Here is a 17,795-nt window from a genome sequence, read left to right on the forward strand (position 1 = left end):
AATAAATAGAAAATATTATATTTAAGTAGTTTTGCAAGCTTCCAAGGATTATTTTCAACTTCTAATATACTATAGAAAATAAGGGGATAACCTAAATATCCAAAAATGGGAGAAATTTAGATAAATTATGGCCCATCCATTCCATGGACTTTTTTTTTTTGCAGTTTTTGGCCCAGGCCAAGTTTGAACCCACCACTTCTGGCATATGGGGCCAGCCCCCTACTCTCCTTTGAGCCACAGATGCTGCCCATTCCATGGACTTTTAACACAGACATTACAGAATCCTACTTTTGAGCCATATTAAAAGAGTAAAGCAAAGTACTCATGTCATAATGTTTCATGAAGAAAGAAAGCAATGTAATTAAAAGCAATTTTTTATAATATGCGTAGAAAAGGGATTTAAAAGGAAAAGAACCAAAATGTTAACAATAGTTATTACCCTTTATTAGTATTAGGTATTTGTTTTTTCTTTCTACTTTTGTACATTTTCACATTTTTCTGTGATGAACACTGGAAGGTTAAAAGGAAAGGTACCTGTCTGACACTTTACGTCATTTCTTCTTGCCCTTGTCTTAAAGGGCCAAACATTATATATAATTTTGGCTTTGCAGACCATACAGTCTCTGTGATAGCTACTCTACTCTGCCACTGCAGCATGAAGGTAGCCATTGACATTATACAAATGAATAAGAGTGGCTGTGTTCCAGTAAAATTGATTTTACAAAAACAGGCAGAAGGCCAGGTTTGGCCTGTGTGCTGTTGTTTGCTAACAGCACACCCAAGAACATCCCTGAAGTGGAAGAGTTTGAGAAAAGACCTGCCAGACTGCCTGCCCTTCCACGGGGAAGGGCCATCTCTTCTATTTCCTCTTGTTTAACTTTATATGTTTTGATGAGTATGAATAAATCTATGACTAGTCTAATCCTGACAATGTTGGAGTTGTAGCTAGAGAGTGGGTTTGTTATCTTCAGACAGAGAAGGCTGGAGTCAGTGGTTTCTAAGGCTCCTTCTGATACAGACCTACAAGACTGATGGTGTCCAAGCACCCTTCATTTCTTCAGGCACACCCAGAGCTGTGGATACTTCCTCAGAGATGCTTTAGGGTTAAGATTGAGCCTACCCCACAGTTCCCCGTCCCTAATCTACCCTTTTTTAAGTGTTTAAGAAAATATTGGAAAACCGGTACTATATTAATTAACCAGTAACTCTACTATAATAGTAAATGACAGTAATTATAATACATGGCAGCAGCGTGGTCTGTTTCAACACTGTGGTTGAGAACTGCTGGTTTTGAGGAACCAATTCAGTGACTTTTGAAGGGAAATCTGTTACTCCTGTGTTGCTTTCAAGGAGAATTCTTATAGATCAGTGTGGTAGTGAACCAGATCATATATAGATATGGTTTGAGGGCCCTGTGAAAGGGCAGGCAGTCTGGCAGGTCTTTTCTCAAGCTCCCCTAGCTCAGGGCTGTTCTTGGGTATGTTGTATACTATGGCTTAGGAAACAACAGCACACATAACACACCTGACCTTCTGCTTGTTTTGTAAAATAAATATTTTTGGAACACAGCCACTCTCCTCATTTATATAATGTAATAGGCTACTTCTGTGCTATAGTGGCACAGTGGAGTAGCTCCAGAGAGACCATATGGCCTGCAAAGTCAAAATATGTAGTGTCTGGACCTTTATGGAAAAAGTATACTGACACCCATGGGATAGCAATTGTTTTTTTGTTTGTTTGTTTTGTTTTCTGAGGATCTTTTGCCCTCACTACATTGAGTTCCAGAGGTAAGAAGAAAGGTCTCTTTGTTTTTATATCTTTATATAAAAATAAAGTGTTTAGTGAAAGTTTGTTGAATCAATGAATGACATGAGGGGCAGGAACTGAGTGAATGGAGAAGGCTTTGGTCTATAAGGAAACACAGAAAAAAATGGAGCAGAAGGTGCTGGAAGGATTGCTAATGGTAAAGGAATATAGGGAAAGGCCAGGAACATAGAAATAAGTGTTACCTGTAGGGTCTTTCCTGGAAGAGTTTGAGAACTTGCTGAAACCGGTCCAGAGTCCTCTTGGTTTTAGAAATAGCTGTCTTATGCAATGACCCTGTTTCTGCCAGTTTGATTTCTGAATTCTTTACCTAAGATATTTAAAAACAGACTTATTATGTTGATAGCCAAAAATGTTTTTATATATAATTTGCTTGTCTGTTAAAACATTTTAAAAATGTTTTTAACTCTGATATGGGAAAAATTATGATGAAAACCAGAAAAAAACAATGAGGAAAATCAGTTGTTTTAACTAAGTGCTAGGTTAGAAAAGAATAATGTAAATTAAAATAAGAGTTAAGGTTTTTTTTATCAGTAGTCAATTAAATTTCTTTTTTTTTTGAGACAGTCTCAAGCTGTCGCTCTGGGTAGAGTGCTGTGGCGACACAACTCACAGCAACCTCATACTCTTGAGCTTAAGTGATTCTCTTGCCTCAGCCTCCCAAGTAGCTGGGACTATAGATGCCCACCACAATGCCCAGCTATTTTTTGTTGCACTTGTCATTATTGTTTTAGGTGGCCTGGGCAAACTTGGTGTGTATAGCCAGCGCCCTCCCCACTGAGCTATGGGTACTGCCAATTTAAAAATATTTTGAGTGTGAAAAGCTTATTAAAAATTTGGTCAAAGAAAAGGGGAAAATAATCCTACCATTGTGACACCAATCATGTTAAAATTTTGTTGTATTTTCTCCTCATCAGCTAATTTTATATAGCCGTTGCCATAAGGTTTACATAGTATTTTTAAAATAGATTTTATTTTTGGAACAGTTATATTATAGGTTTACAGAAAAATTGTGTAGAAGATACAGACATTTCCCATATACCTCCTATCTCCACACACGTACAGCCACCCATCCCCTCTTATCAACATTCCCCAGAAGAGTGATACATTTATTACACTGATGAACCTACATTGACACATTATTGTCACTCAAAGTGCATAGTTTACATTAGGATTCACTCTTGATGTTACACAGACCCTGTAGATTCATAATGACATGTGTTCATCATTACGATATCAAATAGAGTAGTTCCACTGCCCTAAAAGGCCTCTGTGCTCGGCCTAGTTATCCTTTCTGACCCCTGGCAAGCACTGAGCCTTTGTTTGTTTGTTTGTTTCTTTCTTTCTTTCTTTTTTTTTTTTTTTTTTGAGGCTGGTCTCACTCTTGCTCAGGCTGGTCTGGAACTCCTGAGCTCAAGCAATCGGCTCCCCCAAACCCCCTGACTTCCCAGAGTGCTAAGGTTACAGGTGTGAGCTGCTGCCCCCACTGAGCTTTTTACTGTTTCTATAGTTTGTCTTTTCTAGAATGTCATATAGTTGGAATCATATCGTATGTAGCCTTTTCAGGCTGGCTTTATTTAGTAGTATGCATTTAAGATTCCTCCATGTTCTTTTATGGCTTAGTAGTTCTTTTTTTTTTTTTAAAGTGCTAAATTCCACTGTCTGGATATACCATAGTTTATCCATTCACCTACTAAAGGACATCTTATTGGCTTCCAAGTTTTGGCAAATTTGAAAAAAGCTATAAACATCCACATGCAGGCTTTGTGTGGATATAAGTTTTTAGCTCCTTTGGATAAATTCCAGGGAGCACAATTGCTGAATCATATGCTAAGAGTATGTTTAGTTTTATAAGAAACTGCTGAATTAGAGCAAGAGCGATACCCCATGTCTACTAAAAATAGAAAAACTAGCCGGGTGTTGTGGCAGGTGCCTATAGTCATAGCTATTTGGGAGGCTGAAGCAGGAGGATGGCTTAAGCCCAAGAGTTTGAGGTTGTTGTGAGCTATGATGCCATGGCACTCTACTGAGGGTGACAAAGTGAAACCCTGTCTCAATAAGTAGGTAGTAGGTAGATAGATAGGAAGAAAGAAACTGCCAAACTGTCTTCCAAAGTGGCTATACCCATTTTAAACATTCCCACCAGCAATTAGAGTTCTGTTGCTGATCCTGGCCAGCATTTGGTATCACCAGTGGTCTTGGTTTTGCCCACTCTGATAGGTGTATAGTGGTGTCTTACTGTTTTAATTTGCATTTCCATGACTGCATGTGATGGTACATCTTTCGGTATACTTATTGGTCATGTGTGTATCTTCTCTGATGAAGTGTCTGTTAAAGTCTTGGTCCATTTTGTTAATTGAAGTGTTTGTTTTCTTATAGATCTTCGTATATTTTGGGTAATAGTCCTTTATCAGATGTCCTCTGCAAATACTTTCTCCCAGTCTGAGGCTTGTCTTTCTATCTTTTGACTGTGCGTTTTGCAGAGCAGAAATTTTTAATTCTAATGAAGTCCAGCTGATCAGTTCTTTCTTTCATAGATTGTATCTTTAGAGTTGTATGTGTAGTTTTTGTGCCATGCTTTTTTCATCTAAATTATATCAACATCATTTTATCAACTTAGCTTAACTTTCATTTTCATGTAGTGTGGAATATTCCATAGTAGATCTGTGTGACCATTTGGCATTCACTCTCTAAGATCGGGCAGATCAAGCTGCGACACCTGAACCTGTGTCCTGATGAGTTTCAAGGCCAGCAAGCAGACATATCGTCAACAGTTTTATTTGCATTTGACACAGAGCTCCCTCTCAAAACAGACTAGGATTTCTTGTTAGGGATTGTTACTTCTTTCAGTTTCTTGGTTAACAGAGAGAATTTAAAACTTTGAGTTAGAAAAATACAAAGTGATCCGTAGTCTAGAGAAAGGTTGAAGCAGAAGTCTCTTCTCTGTTTATTTCCATTCCACTGCCTCTTTTGTATCCAAAAAAGAAGATTCGTCTTTTTTATTTTAGTGTTTTTTTAAAATATAATATCCGCTCTTTAAAGTAGTTGAATTACATCTGTGCAAAGAGTCATAAAGGAAAAGTATTCACAATTTGCCTAGTAGAGTAGCATTTAATAAAACTGAATAGAATTTAGAATGATAATTGTTTTTTGCAGCTAGAAGAGATCTAAGATATATCTGGACCAGCCTCTCCCAACCCTATTTTTTTAATCAGTGAAATAGTAAATGAGCCCTAGAGGATTAAGTGACTGGTCCAGGTGACCCAGCTCAGGTGGCAGTGCCAGGATCAGAACTGAAGTTTCTTGAGTTCTAGAACCCTTTCTTAAATCATGCTATTTTTAAAAAGTTTATCAGCCTTCTTTTTTTTCCCTGCTTTGTAGTTTTTTTGGTTGTTTTTTCTTTTTGTTTTATTTTATTTTTATTTATTTATTTATTTTAAGACAGAGTCTCAAGCTGTAGCCCTGGGGAGTGCTCTGGCGTCACAGCAACCTCCAACTCTTGGACTTGAGCAATTCTCTTGCCTCAGCCTCCCAAGTAACTGGGACTACAGGCGCCTGCTACAACGCCTGGCTGTTTTGGTTGCAGTTGTCATTGTTGTTTGGCAGGCCCGAGCTGGGTTCGAACCCGCCACCCTAAGTGTATGTGGCTGGCACCCTTGCTGACTGAGCTACGGGCCCGCCTTTCTTTTTGTTGTAAAAGCAGACACGACTAATGTTTGTTCAAGGATGGCACTAGAGCTAGATTTTATGATTTCATGCCTCAGACTACAGAGGAAGTGCTTAGAATTTCAGAATTCATTTATTTTCCTTTCTACTAGAGAGATGCTGTTGTATTTACATAAGGGTATACTTAATTTCTGAACAGAAGGGGGGCAGCTGCTCATACCCTTGAAAGCTTATAGGATCTGTGAGAATTCAACTCTGGTTAGGGCTGGCTTAGGTATTAGTCTGGTCCAGATAGCCTAGAGCCCCCTTGTATGGGATTTGCCCTTTATTTCTGGAGTAAGCTTAGCTTGGCAGCAGCAGACCTAGAAGCCCTAAACTGGAAGACTTAAGACCACAGTTTTAACCATCAACTTACCCTGCAGAGAGGTCACACCATTGACTATGTTCCTCTTTCTGTTTGGAAGGCCTGGAGTCCTGGGATGTGGGCATTACCATGATGGTAAGTTCCTGGAAATTTTGAAGCCACAGAATGAGGAAGAACCTTTTCTTAAGGGGAAAATGGAAATATAAAGTTGTAGTATATTGACTACTCTTTTATTCCTTTCAAAATTTATTTCAGTATCTTAGGCACACCAAAAATCTTATTACTAACTTCATTTGCTCCTATAATTAGTTCTGTTTATTTAGAAACTTGAGAGCCTGGGAGGAATTGGAGAAAACATTTCTCAAGATTTTTCCAGGACTCTCTAAGCACCTGGTGGCCTTGCCTCAGAGGCAATAGAAGAATAGAGGAACACTTTCAGAAATTTTAACTTGGTCATTTGCACAGAGAATTGTGTAACTTACATCCAGGAACTAACCTGTATTACCAGATCTGGGTTTTAGAGAAATATTTTTAGAGTATATAGGTTGATTTATTATTTTGGTCTATTGGTTAGTATGTTGATTGGTATTGTGTTTCAGTCACTGTGAAATGAGTGTTTGTGATTCATCCCTTTCTAGTTTAAGCTAGTGAGTGAACAAAATGTCATTACTCTTCATTGTACTTTCTAGCCCATGTAAACCTTCTATTTATGTTTTATGATTTTAGTTTTCTCTTAAAGGAGGGGATGAAGATAGCGAAAGCTAAGAAACAGTCACCTTTCCCCTTTGACTATACTTTGCTAGACATATTCATTAAATGTGGTTTAAGTAGCAGTTCATAGACTTTGATACTTCTGAATTTTGCTTTTCAGATACCAGCATTTAAGATTGTTGTGTAACCTCTGACTTTTGTAAGCCTCCTTAGTATGTGTGTTCTTGCTGTTTGGGAGAAAGCAAAAGGAGATATTTTATAGTACTCCCCACTTTGTTTCCCCACGTTGTAAGATACCTACAACCAATTTAAAATTATATATTCATTCAAAAGAAGGGCCATATTTTTAGACATTGATTTTTAATCAATGGATTCAGTATGATTTGGTATAAATAACTGTGAAACAAAACAAAATAAAGACAAAATTCAAGAATCCCCTATTTTGTAGCCTTGGAGAAGCATTTCAAAGCAACAAGGGAAAAGTAGGGGCTAATGCTATTTATTGGAAGAACAAAAACATGTTCTTCTAACTACTGTCCATGTTTTCCTTTTTCTTTGTCCCATTTAGGGATCTGGCCTGGGTCAGGGTTAGGATGGGTGAGGCTGGTTGCCAGCTCCAGGGACAAGGAAGAAAGGTGTTGGTCCAGTTTGCAACAGAAAGTGAGGAAGAAGATTCAAAGTACACGGCCGGGTGTGGCGGCTCACGCCTGTAATCCCAGCACTTGGGAGGTTGAGGTGGGTGGATTGCCTGAGCTCACAGGTTGGAGACCAGCCTGAGCCAGAGTGAGACCCTGTCATTAAAAAATAGCCAGGTGTTGTGGCGGGAGCCTGTAGTCCCAGCTACTAGTGAGATTCTGTCTCAAAAAAAAAAATTTATTCAAAAGTATGCCACTCACGGTTATACACAAACAGCAAGAATAGAATCCAAAGCTAAGACCTTATTTTTGGGTTCAAGCAAGACAGAGCAGTTAATTCTTGAAAGAGATCATTCCGCAGATGGGAAGGTGACTTTTTTATTTCTTTTCTTTCTTTTTTTTTTTTTGAGACAGAGCCTCAAGCTGTCACCCTGGGTAGAATACCATGGCATCACAGCTCACAGCAACGTCCAACTCCTGGGCTTAAGCAGTTCTCCTGCCTCTGCTTCCCAAGTAGCTGGGACTACAGGCACCCACCACAATGCCCAGCTATTTTTTGGTTGCAGCTGTCATTGTTGTTTGGGCCCAGGCTGGATTTGAACCTGCCAGCACAGGTGTATGTGGCTGGTGCCTTAGCCACTTGAGCCACAGGTGCCGAGCTGGGAAGGTGACTTTTTATGGACCTTTACAACTCTCCACCATGGCTCCATAGAGTCCTTAGTGAGAATAGAACAAAAGATTCTTTTGAAAGGTGGAAGCTCATCTTAAAAGAAGGTAATGGAAGGGCTTGGTGCCTGTAGCTCAGTGGCTAGGGCACCAGCCACATACGCCGGGGCTGGCTGGCTCGAACCTGGTGTGGGGCCTGCCAAACAGCAGTGACAACTACAAAAAAAAAAAAAAATAGCTGGGTATTGTGGTGGGTGCCTGTAGTCCCAGCTACTTGGGAGGCTAAGGCAAGAGCATCACTTAAACCCAAGAGTTTGAGATTGCTATGAGCTGTGATGCCATGACCCTCTACCAAGGGCGACATAATAAGACTCTGTCTCCAAAAAAAAGAAGGTAATGGAAGGAACCCAAGATTGATTGCTAAAGTAGGAGGGAGACAGAGGGAAGAGCAAAACAGATTATATAGTATAAACTCATTAAAAATATATTTCTCGTGTGCACAGAAAATTATTTGAGGTAATATATACCATATGTTCAATTATAGTTGGTTATAAGGGGTGTTTACTTTGTGCATTATTATTTTCTATATAGTTTGAATTTTTACAACAGGTTTATATTCCCTTAATAGAATGTAAGTTCAGTGAAGGCCAGGAACTCCTTTTCTCTGGTGCATCAAGGACACAATGCTTGGCACAAAATAGATACTTGACAGATACTTGTTGAATGAGTGAATATTACCTTTGGGGAGGGAAAATATTAGGAAGGCTGGCAACAGGAGAGAGAGATGGGGTCCGGTAATTTTGTCACAGTGCATCTCCAAGATTTCTGAAGTTAGAAAACCTAAATATTACATTAGACCTGGTTGAGGACCAGACGTCTAGTGTCAAAACTATTTGTCTCTTTTAATGTCTTATCAACTTTATTATTTTTAAATAGAAAGACTTTCTACTCCAAAACCCTCTTCTTGGTATTTCTCAGGAAATTTTAAAGTCCAGAACTCTGTCAGTACTTTTTCCTAAGACTTTTCAGGAGGTGTAAGAATATCTGGAAGTTACAAGGGACAAGGGGAGAAAAATCTGAGGCACTGCTGTCAGAAAAAATCCTTTTGCTGTGGCAGTGGGTTGGTTATGCTTCAGGGCCCGGGAATGGGTAGACACAAGCCACATCTCAGCAAAGAAGATGGAGAAAATCTCAGTTTGCCTTGTCTCGTTCATCTTGTCTAGCAGGTCTGGTCCTCTCTTTCCTTACCAGCCCAAATGATTCTCTGTCTTTTTATTTTTTTTTGAGACAGAGTCTTACATTGTCACCCTTGGTAGAGTGCTATAGTGTCACAGCTCACAGCAACCTCAAACTCTTGGGCTTAAGCAATTCTGTTGCCTCAACCTCCCTAGTAGCTGGGACTACAGGGGCTCACCATAACACCCGGCTATTTTTTGTTCCAATTGTCATTGTTTAGCTGGCCTGGGTCGGGCTCCAACCCACCAGCCTTGGTGTATGTGGCTGGCGCTGTAACCACTGTACACGGGTGCCAAGCTGATTCTCTGTCTTTGTGGTAGCAGGAGCAATAGTTCAGACCCCACATTTCTGTTCCAACTTTTGCTCCAAGAGAATCCTCCACAGTAGGATGTATTGTTTATATATTATTTCCAGTGCTAGAGAGAGAATGATACATTTGTTTTTTCTCTTCCACATTTGAATGCATTTTACCTGTGTGTTAGGAACACCTTGAAAGCAGAAAATCTGGCCATGGGAGACAGTGATTTGGGCTTCCAGGGTTTTACCCTGGCTGCTTTCCCTGAAAGCCAAGGTGCTGACACCCTACTACTTGATCTGTGAGTGAGGACTACCAGGCAGACGTTTCTGCTTCTATAGGGCATATAAGATATATATATATATATTGTAATGGCATAATTTCTAGTTGAGAGGTAAAATTATGGTAAAAACATATGAAATTTTAGAATAAGGACTATGAAAACTGAACATTTTGAGGTTCTTCATAGATTAGATGTTGGCTATAGTAGCTACTACTCAATTATTTGGAAATTATCAGGTGGAAATAAAGTAAGTAGTACAGCCATGCATCTATTCAGTAAGCTTAGGGTGGAACCATGTCTTCTATTTCTGTGGAACCATGTCTTTTGATTTGACTGAACAGATATACTTTGTCAGTCCTGATTTATCGTCCATTTTTTGTTATGCCCATAATATTTTAGGTACCTATAGTTTAGCGTGGTTAACCCTCTTTATATTAATTTATAATGTGGTTTGAGTTTATTTTAACCATTGTAGGTATTTAAAACTATAATATTCTGGGATACTAATGTGGTAATAGAAGCAGATGATTTTATACTTAAATTAGGCTCTTTCGTGACTTGAAAACCATGTGGCATTTTAGAAACGAGGTATGAATGAATTTAAGCAAGCAGGCACATTACCTAATGTCTTCATATCCAGGTGGCCAAATAGGAAGGTGATTATGTTATATGGGTAAATAAATTATTTTGGGAGAGGTCTACATGAAAAACATTTTTTATGTTGACTCCTAAGAGTTTATTCTGTCAAAACAAAAAAAACTGTCTGAACGTTTCCTCACTAGAATTGAGAAGGAACTACTACAGAACATTGAAGGGCTTTGTGTTAAATTCTGAGTCAGTACCTCTACTGACACATGATGAATTTAGTTTTCCAGCCAAGGGGATTGGGGGTGGATTCCATGAAAGGGGAGGTAACCCCAAGGAAGAGGAACCATATTCTTTAAATATTACTCATGCTATCATTTAGAAACTGGCTACAGGCAGTCCCCAGGTTACAAATGAGATAGGTTCTATTGGTTTGTTCTTAAGTAGAATTTGTATGTAAGTTGGAACAGGTATATTTACCTACTACCTTTAATAGCCCATGTTCATAAGTGCGAGTCACATACCAGTTGGGATCTTTGTAATTTGGGGACTTATGTAATGGCCTCTGTTTTGTTTTCATTTTGTTTTTATTTTTTGAGATAGAGTCTCTCTCTGTCACCCTGGGTAGAGTGCCATGGCATCATCACAGCTCACAGGAACCTCAACTCTCAGGCTTGAGCAATCCTTCTGCCTCAGCCTCCCCAGTAGCTAGGTCTACAGGCATGCACCACTACTCCCAGTTAGTTTTTTTTTTCTTTCTTTCTATTTTTTAGCAGAAATGGGATCTCACTCTTGCTCAGGCTGGTCTTGAACTCCTGAGCTCAAGGGATTCACCTGCCTCCACCTCCCAGAATGGTAGGATTACAGGTGTGAGCCACTATGCCCGGCCCTAATAGCCTCCATTTTTAAGTGTAAGTTGTATGTAAGTCAGATGTTTGTAACTCGGGGACTGCCTATATTTAGATATTTTGCTGGCCAGTGTGGATATATTTTAGTCTTTTGCAAATCTCTTGGGGATCTCTTAAACCTTTTCTTCTAGCTAGCTGGGACTCTCAGGATTAAAACAAGTTTTGGTTTCTTTTTTGTAGGAAGAATGACAACTCTCTTCTCTCATAAGGTACATTTTACCTTTCTTGTTAGAGTGTTATAATAAATTCAAAACAGAAAAAGGAAATAATAAAACTGGAAAAGACCCTTACTCCTGCCTTCCTCCCCGCCCCGCCCTCTTCCCGGCAAGGCTCCAGAGCAAGTTCTACAGACTCAGATTCCTAGAGGAGCAGGATAGAGCACAGGAGTTGACACAGTGGAGTAAACGTTTCTGGGGTCCAGTGTTGTCATTATTTGTATTCAGTACTATGCCAGCCACCCAGGAATTAGAGATCCCTTCTAAAGGAGACAGCCAGTTGTTGCCATGGTGTTTGTAGGGCCAATATTTTAAGGAGATGCTGAAAATAGATATCTTTATGTGAAGTCTCCCAGTTAAAAAACATTTTTTAATATCATGAGGAAGAGGGTCAAACATATTTATGGGCCAAGATTGGCCAGTTTGTAACTTTTGGTTCTTTAACTTTTGCTCCCTCTTGCTAACTACATCAGTTAAAATTTGACTATCCTATAGCAAAGACTTTTCTAGTAGGAATATCTCATAAATCCCCTGATCTAATCTGCCATTTATTTATTTATTTATTTATTTATTAGAGATAGAATCACCCTCAGTATAGTGCCATGGCATCATAGCTCACAGCAACCTCCAGCTCTTGGGCTTAGGTGATTCTCTTGCCTCAGCCTGCCGAGCAGCTGGGACTACAGGCGCCCGCCACAACACTCGGCTATTTTTTTGTTGCAGTATGGCCAGGGCTGGGTTCAAACCCATCACCCTGGATATATGGGGCCGGTGCCCTACTCACTGAGCCACAGGCGCCGCCCTAATCTGCCATTTATTAATGGGCCTTTTTTCCATTTCCTCTCCTGTTTTCCTGTGCTCCTGGAAAGCAGCCCATGTTGACAAATGCCTCTCCAGAACCAAAGACTACCTTTTTTACTGTTGAATTACCACATCTGTTAGTCTTTCACATCACTTAGAAAAGTCTTTTGATAAGAAGGATGGTTTTGGGACTTCAGGCACTTCTCAAACCATACAGTACAGAGAGCTGCTTGGGCTGCCTGTGTCCAGGGCTGGTAACTTTTCATGTCAAGATATACCAAAAGTGGGCGGCGCCTGTGGCTCAGTGAGTAGGGCACCAGCCTCATATACCAAGGGTGGCAGGTTCAAACCTGGCCCCGGCCAAGCTGCAACAAAAAATAGCCGGGCATGTAGCAGGCACCTGTAGTCCTAGCTACTTGGGAGGCTGAGGCAGAAGAATCGCCTAAGCCCAGGAGTTGGAGGTTGCTGTGAGCTGTGACTCCATACCACTCTACCAAAGGCAATAAAGTGAGACTCTGTCTCTAAAAAAAAACAAAACCAAAATAAAACTCTTCCCCCCACAAAAAAAAAAAAAAAAAAAGATATACCAAAAGTAAGGATTTGGGCCCTGGTTAAGACTTCACAGGTATGCCAGTTTAGAATCTGGATTTTGTAGCACTTCCTCTTGTAATATATGTGGTATAGTGAAACTTCATGTCAGAGCATCGAGTATGTATAACATTATGTATAATGTTTTATAACTTGTGTCCTTCACTGACTATAAGCATTCTCCCATGTCATTGAATTCTTCCTAAATGATTTTTAATGATTTAATATTTCAGTGGCTATCTGATACATAAATATACTGTAATTTATTTAGCCAATCTTCTGTTGAATATTTAAGTGCTTCTGATTTTCTTTTTATTATAGCAAACATGCTTTTACATAAATCTTGGTGTATCTCCAATTTCTTTGTCACCAGATCTGAACATTTTAAAGAGTTTTGATACAAACTGTCAAATCTGACCATATGCTTTTAAGGACCTTATTAAAAATACTAGTTGGTGGCACTCAAAGCTTTGTTTTTAAAGAACTTCAAGAAGTCAATACCCTATTTCCCTAAATGACTAGTTATGTGTGTGAAAGACTCCAGAATTCATTTCTGTCTCTCTTGCATTCCTTAGAAAAAAATTAATGTGTTTGCCTTTTGTGTTTGACATATTATGGAACAGAGACATAAGGTACTTTGTAATGTGGTTTCACTTAGTAATCAGGTCATCAAGCTGTTGTTTATTTTTGGAAAATTGTGCCTGGTAAGCAGTTGTAGCTATTACAGTGAGACCTGAGGCAGCTCCATGTTGGTATTCCAAAGCTGTGGTTCACATTATAGACTATACGGGAGCAGCTTCCATCAGTACAGGATACATCCACTTACATCAGGATACATTTTGGATACATTCTGTGAATGACCCATGCTGCCTGTCCTGTTGGGGTGAATGACCTGGAAAAGGTGGAGGAAGGAGTTGGCACAGACAGTAATTGGCATTTCTTCTGGGGACAGAGCTTTGATTTATGAGCTCAGCTTTCTGCACAGACAGCTGTGTGGTCCCTAAATAAGTCTCGTCTTATATGATTAATGTATACCAGAGGAACTCCTAATGGAATTAGGTCTTTATCAAGATGAAGCAGTTGCTCTTCATTCATTCTTTTCATGTGCAACTGCCTTCTTCATAAGCAAACGCCCATTTACCTCTGTCTCCTTCAGCCACTATTTAAATTAAAAATATGATGGCCTGCTGTCATCTTTTATAGCTGCAACAGTCTATACAGGCTGTTTCCAGAGCCTCCTGTGTCTTAACACTGACCCTGTTCTAAGCACTGAGGAAATGGACATAAAGTAAGGATTAGTGAAATGATCTATGAGGATTGAAGAAACTTTAAAAATAAAGGCCCAGCTTTTAATTTTTATTGCATAATCAGTTCCTGGCTTCAGGTAACTTACAGTCTTGTTAGAATTAAGATACATCCACAAGAAAAGATTGAACACCAGAACAACAACAACAAAACCCCCAGCACAAGACAGTGGTTTAGTGCCAGACATGAAGCACCAACAAAGAACTTTGGGTGCCTCATCCTGGAAAGTTTTAAAATTTTTATTGTTTTTTTTTTTAACTGGGCTTTGAAGAATGAGATTGAAAACTAGAGGCCATTCCTCCCAAAGGGGTAGTTAATATAGTTACAGGCAGAATATGTCTGAAAACCAGGAGTGAGTCATGTGGGCTGGTGTGAGGATTTGTTAGCAAACCCAACTTTCCTTCACTTGACTGTAACTTGGAGATGACTTTCTGAAGCCTCTTCTCTTAACAGAACAAGCAGCAGGACATGTTCTGCGTTGTAGAGCCTAGAGCATCTCTGTCACTCTGTCACACACTCTTAGAGTTCACACACAGGTAACCAGCAAAGCCAAAGCTCCTTATTGTCCCCATGAACTCTTGGAACCCAGCCAGTAGCTCACAGAGATATATACTCAGGTGGTTTTCTGGAATGAGTATGGGCTGTGACTCCAAGTTACTCCTAGCTGAAGTCTTGGCTAAAACAAAGTCTGCCTCTTTTCCACAGGACTTGCTTCCTGGGGAAATTTATTGCCCTGATGCCTTAAACCCCCTCACCACCAGTCAGGCCTCATAAAGCCACAGTCAGGCTTTGTAAAATGATAAAGTTATCGGCAGTGGCCTCTGCAGACTTTTAAACTTTCAGTTAAGTCATAGAGGTATGGGCTATAATTCAAGTAATTCACAAAAAAAAAAAAAAAAAAAGAGAGAGAGAATTACAAACATTTAGACATAGTATTTCCCTGCCTTTTCAGATACTTGAAAACAACACCCATTTTAACTAAAAGCTGACACTTGAATACTGTACTTTGTTTTATTACCAGGTTTTCTTCCAGATATGCCAAGATGTTTTTCCTGTTTAGCCTGCCTGAACAAGCCTGGCATTTAGATTACCCTTTGTTAAAATGACTCTTTTCCTCTTAAAATTAAATAATTTATTTTTTAGAGAAAAGTCTCACTCTGCTGCCCAGGCTGGAGTGCATCAGCTGTTCGCAGGCACAATCATAGAATGCTGCAGCCTCAAATCCTGGGCTAACGCCTTTCTCCTGCCTCAGCCCCCCGGAATAGCTGGGACTACGGGGACGCATCACTGTACTCAGCAAAATTAAATAGTCAGTCACTGACATTGCAGATTACCTTAGTTGGGTAGGATTAAGGAGAAGGTGAGATGTCGTTAAGATTTGGAGTGGATAAAAGAGATCCTCAATTTGACAGTTTTGCTTTGAAGTCAGCCTGGTGTCTGACTTGGGGACCTGAGGAATTGCTGCTGCAGATGGGTCCCAGTTCTTGCCTGTGAGTTACGTAAAGACTAGGATTCAGAAGACTTATCAGGAAAATGGATAGGAAAGATGCCTGGACCTAATATGTATCACTTAAGACCCTGAAAATTGTACAATTGGGCAAGAATGGACATACTCATTTTACACAAACTCCAGCTTTGCTATGGGCCCTCTGTCCAACATGGCAATGCCATTGGGCAGGCCTTTGTAAGTATGAAAACTGGTTGCACAGGAGTTGGGCAAACAGGAAGTACATTTATTTCCTGGCTAAGCCTTACTAAAGTTTGGTTAAGATTTGTCTGGCCCTGATTTTTTTTTTTTTTGTATGGTATTATACCTCTTCTGGACAAAAGTTCCCTTAGTATAGAGAAGGGTAAGACTTAGCTCTGATAAGAGGGGTCTGAGCTTGTGGGTTAGTTTTTTTCCTCTATTCTTTCTATCCCTTTTTACTAAAATTAGATTCGTTCAGCTGTTATTTCTGCCTTCCTGGCCACTTGCTTCTAATTTCGGTTAAGCTAATGACATTTTAATAAAATGTCATGAATACATTTAAAGATTTTGCATTAACCTTTTAACACTATTTAATCAAAACATCTTAATACTTCATGCTAATAAATTGTATATCTGTATTTTACCCAGAAAGTATTGAACTGCGACATCAAAGGGTTAAGTACGCCATTAAGTCAAATAATAGTTATCTATTTAACAAATGCCTCTAGCACTGACTTGCTTGGTTAAGTTCAATCTACTAATTCATGTAATTCTTTTAAAACTCATAGATAGCTGGGCACCTGTCGCTCAGTGGTTAGGGCTCTGGCCACATGTTCTGGGGTTGTTGGGTTCAAACCTGGTCCAGGCCTGCTAAACAAACAAACAAAAAATAGCCAGACATTTTGGTGGGCTCCTGTAGTCCCAGCTACTAGGGAGGCTGAGGCAAGAGAATCACTTGAGCCAAGAGTTTTAGGTTGCTGTGAGCTATGATGCCATGACACTCTACCAAGGGTGACAAAGTAAGACTCTATCTCAATAAAAAAATATATAATAAATAAAACTTGTGGCATAAGTTTTTCTGTCAGGCAAATACAAAAACCGAGGTATATGACATATATCTTAGGGAATAAGATTAAATAAAACCGTATTTCCCCAAAAATAAGACACTGTCTTATATTTATTTATTCTTTCTCAAGAAGACACACTAGGGCTTATTTTCAGGGGATATTTTATGTTTATTAAGTATAATACAACAATCTACATTTATTCAAATATAGTTAAATCATCTTCTTCTGGAACCTGACAGGGGGAGCCGACCTTGCTGGTGGGGCTGGCACTAGTGATGCATGAACTCCTTTCCCCTGCATAGCCACACCCATTACTAGGTCTTATTATTGGGGTAGGGCTTGTATTTAACAAATGCATAGAAATCCTGCTAGGGCTTATTTTGGGGGTAGGTCTTATTTTCAGGGAAAACACGGTATATCCATACAGTGGAATGTTATGCGGCAATTAATTGTTTATGAAAGATTGCTGTAATATGAGAAGGTGCTTATGATATGTAACCTGTATGTGGGGTCTGCTCTTAGCAATATTAAATATATTTACATATGTAAAGAAATAGAAAAAAAGGCATATAGAAAAGAAGCACACCAAATGTGAATAGTGAGTGGTTCTGTTTGGATAAAAAGATTATGAGTTATTTACATTTTTAATCTTTATACTTTTTCATTTATTTACTTTTTGGTGCTAAGTAGGTATCACTTTTGCAAAATATAAATTCAATATGGAACTGTAAACCTTTTTGTCACCTACCTCAGTAAAGAGTTAAAATATATAGTGGACATTCAAGGTAAAACTAATGCTTTCTGTAGAGAGCCAGTGAAAAATGACCCACCGTAAATTTTTAAAGCTGAGAATTTTGCCACTTAGCACTTTAAGTGATCTTACCATTTCATTGGGCAATGTTCTTTATAGAGCAATATTTCTTAAGTTGGAAATGCTGGTATTAACTCAATGGTTTGCTGCAACAGTTTAGAAAATAGTAATTCACAGTTTTGCAAAATTAATGGTAGCAGTTATGAAAATCCTAAAGCATTTTAGTTCTGTGTCTTATGAGATTGTTACTTTAATTTTTTAAATAAACCTTTTTTATTGAAGTATTACTCACATACTCAACAGTGCACAATTCTTAAATGTATGATTTTTGAGTTTTCACAGAGTGAACATACTTTTTTTTTTTTTT

General features: G+C 39.1%; 1 protein-coding gene across 1 annotated transcript in view; it reads left to right on the forward strand.

Moving 5' to 3' along the window:
• MACO1 (macoilin 1) overlaps nt 1-17,795 on the forward strand; it is a 65,236-nt gene that overhangs the window by 28,101 nt on the left and 19,340 nt on the right. The window lies entirely within an intron of this gene.

The sequence above is a fragment of the Otolemur garnettii genome, unplaced genomic scaffold (genome assembly GCF_000181295.1).
Source record: "Otolemur garnettii isolate 467f Iridium unplaced genomic scaffold, OtoGar3 scaffold00156, whole genome shotgun sequence".
NCBI classification, from domain to species: Eukaryota; Metazoa; Chordata; class Mammalia; order Primates; family Galagidae; genus Otolemur; species Otolemur garnettii.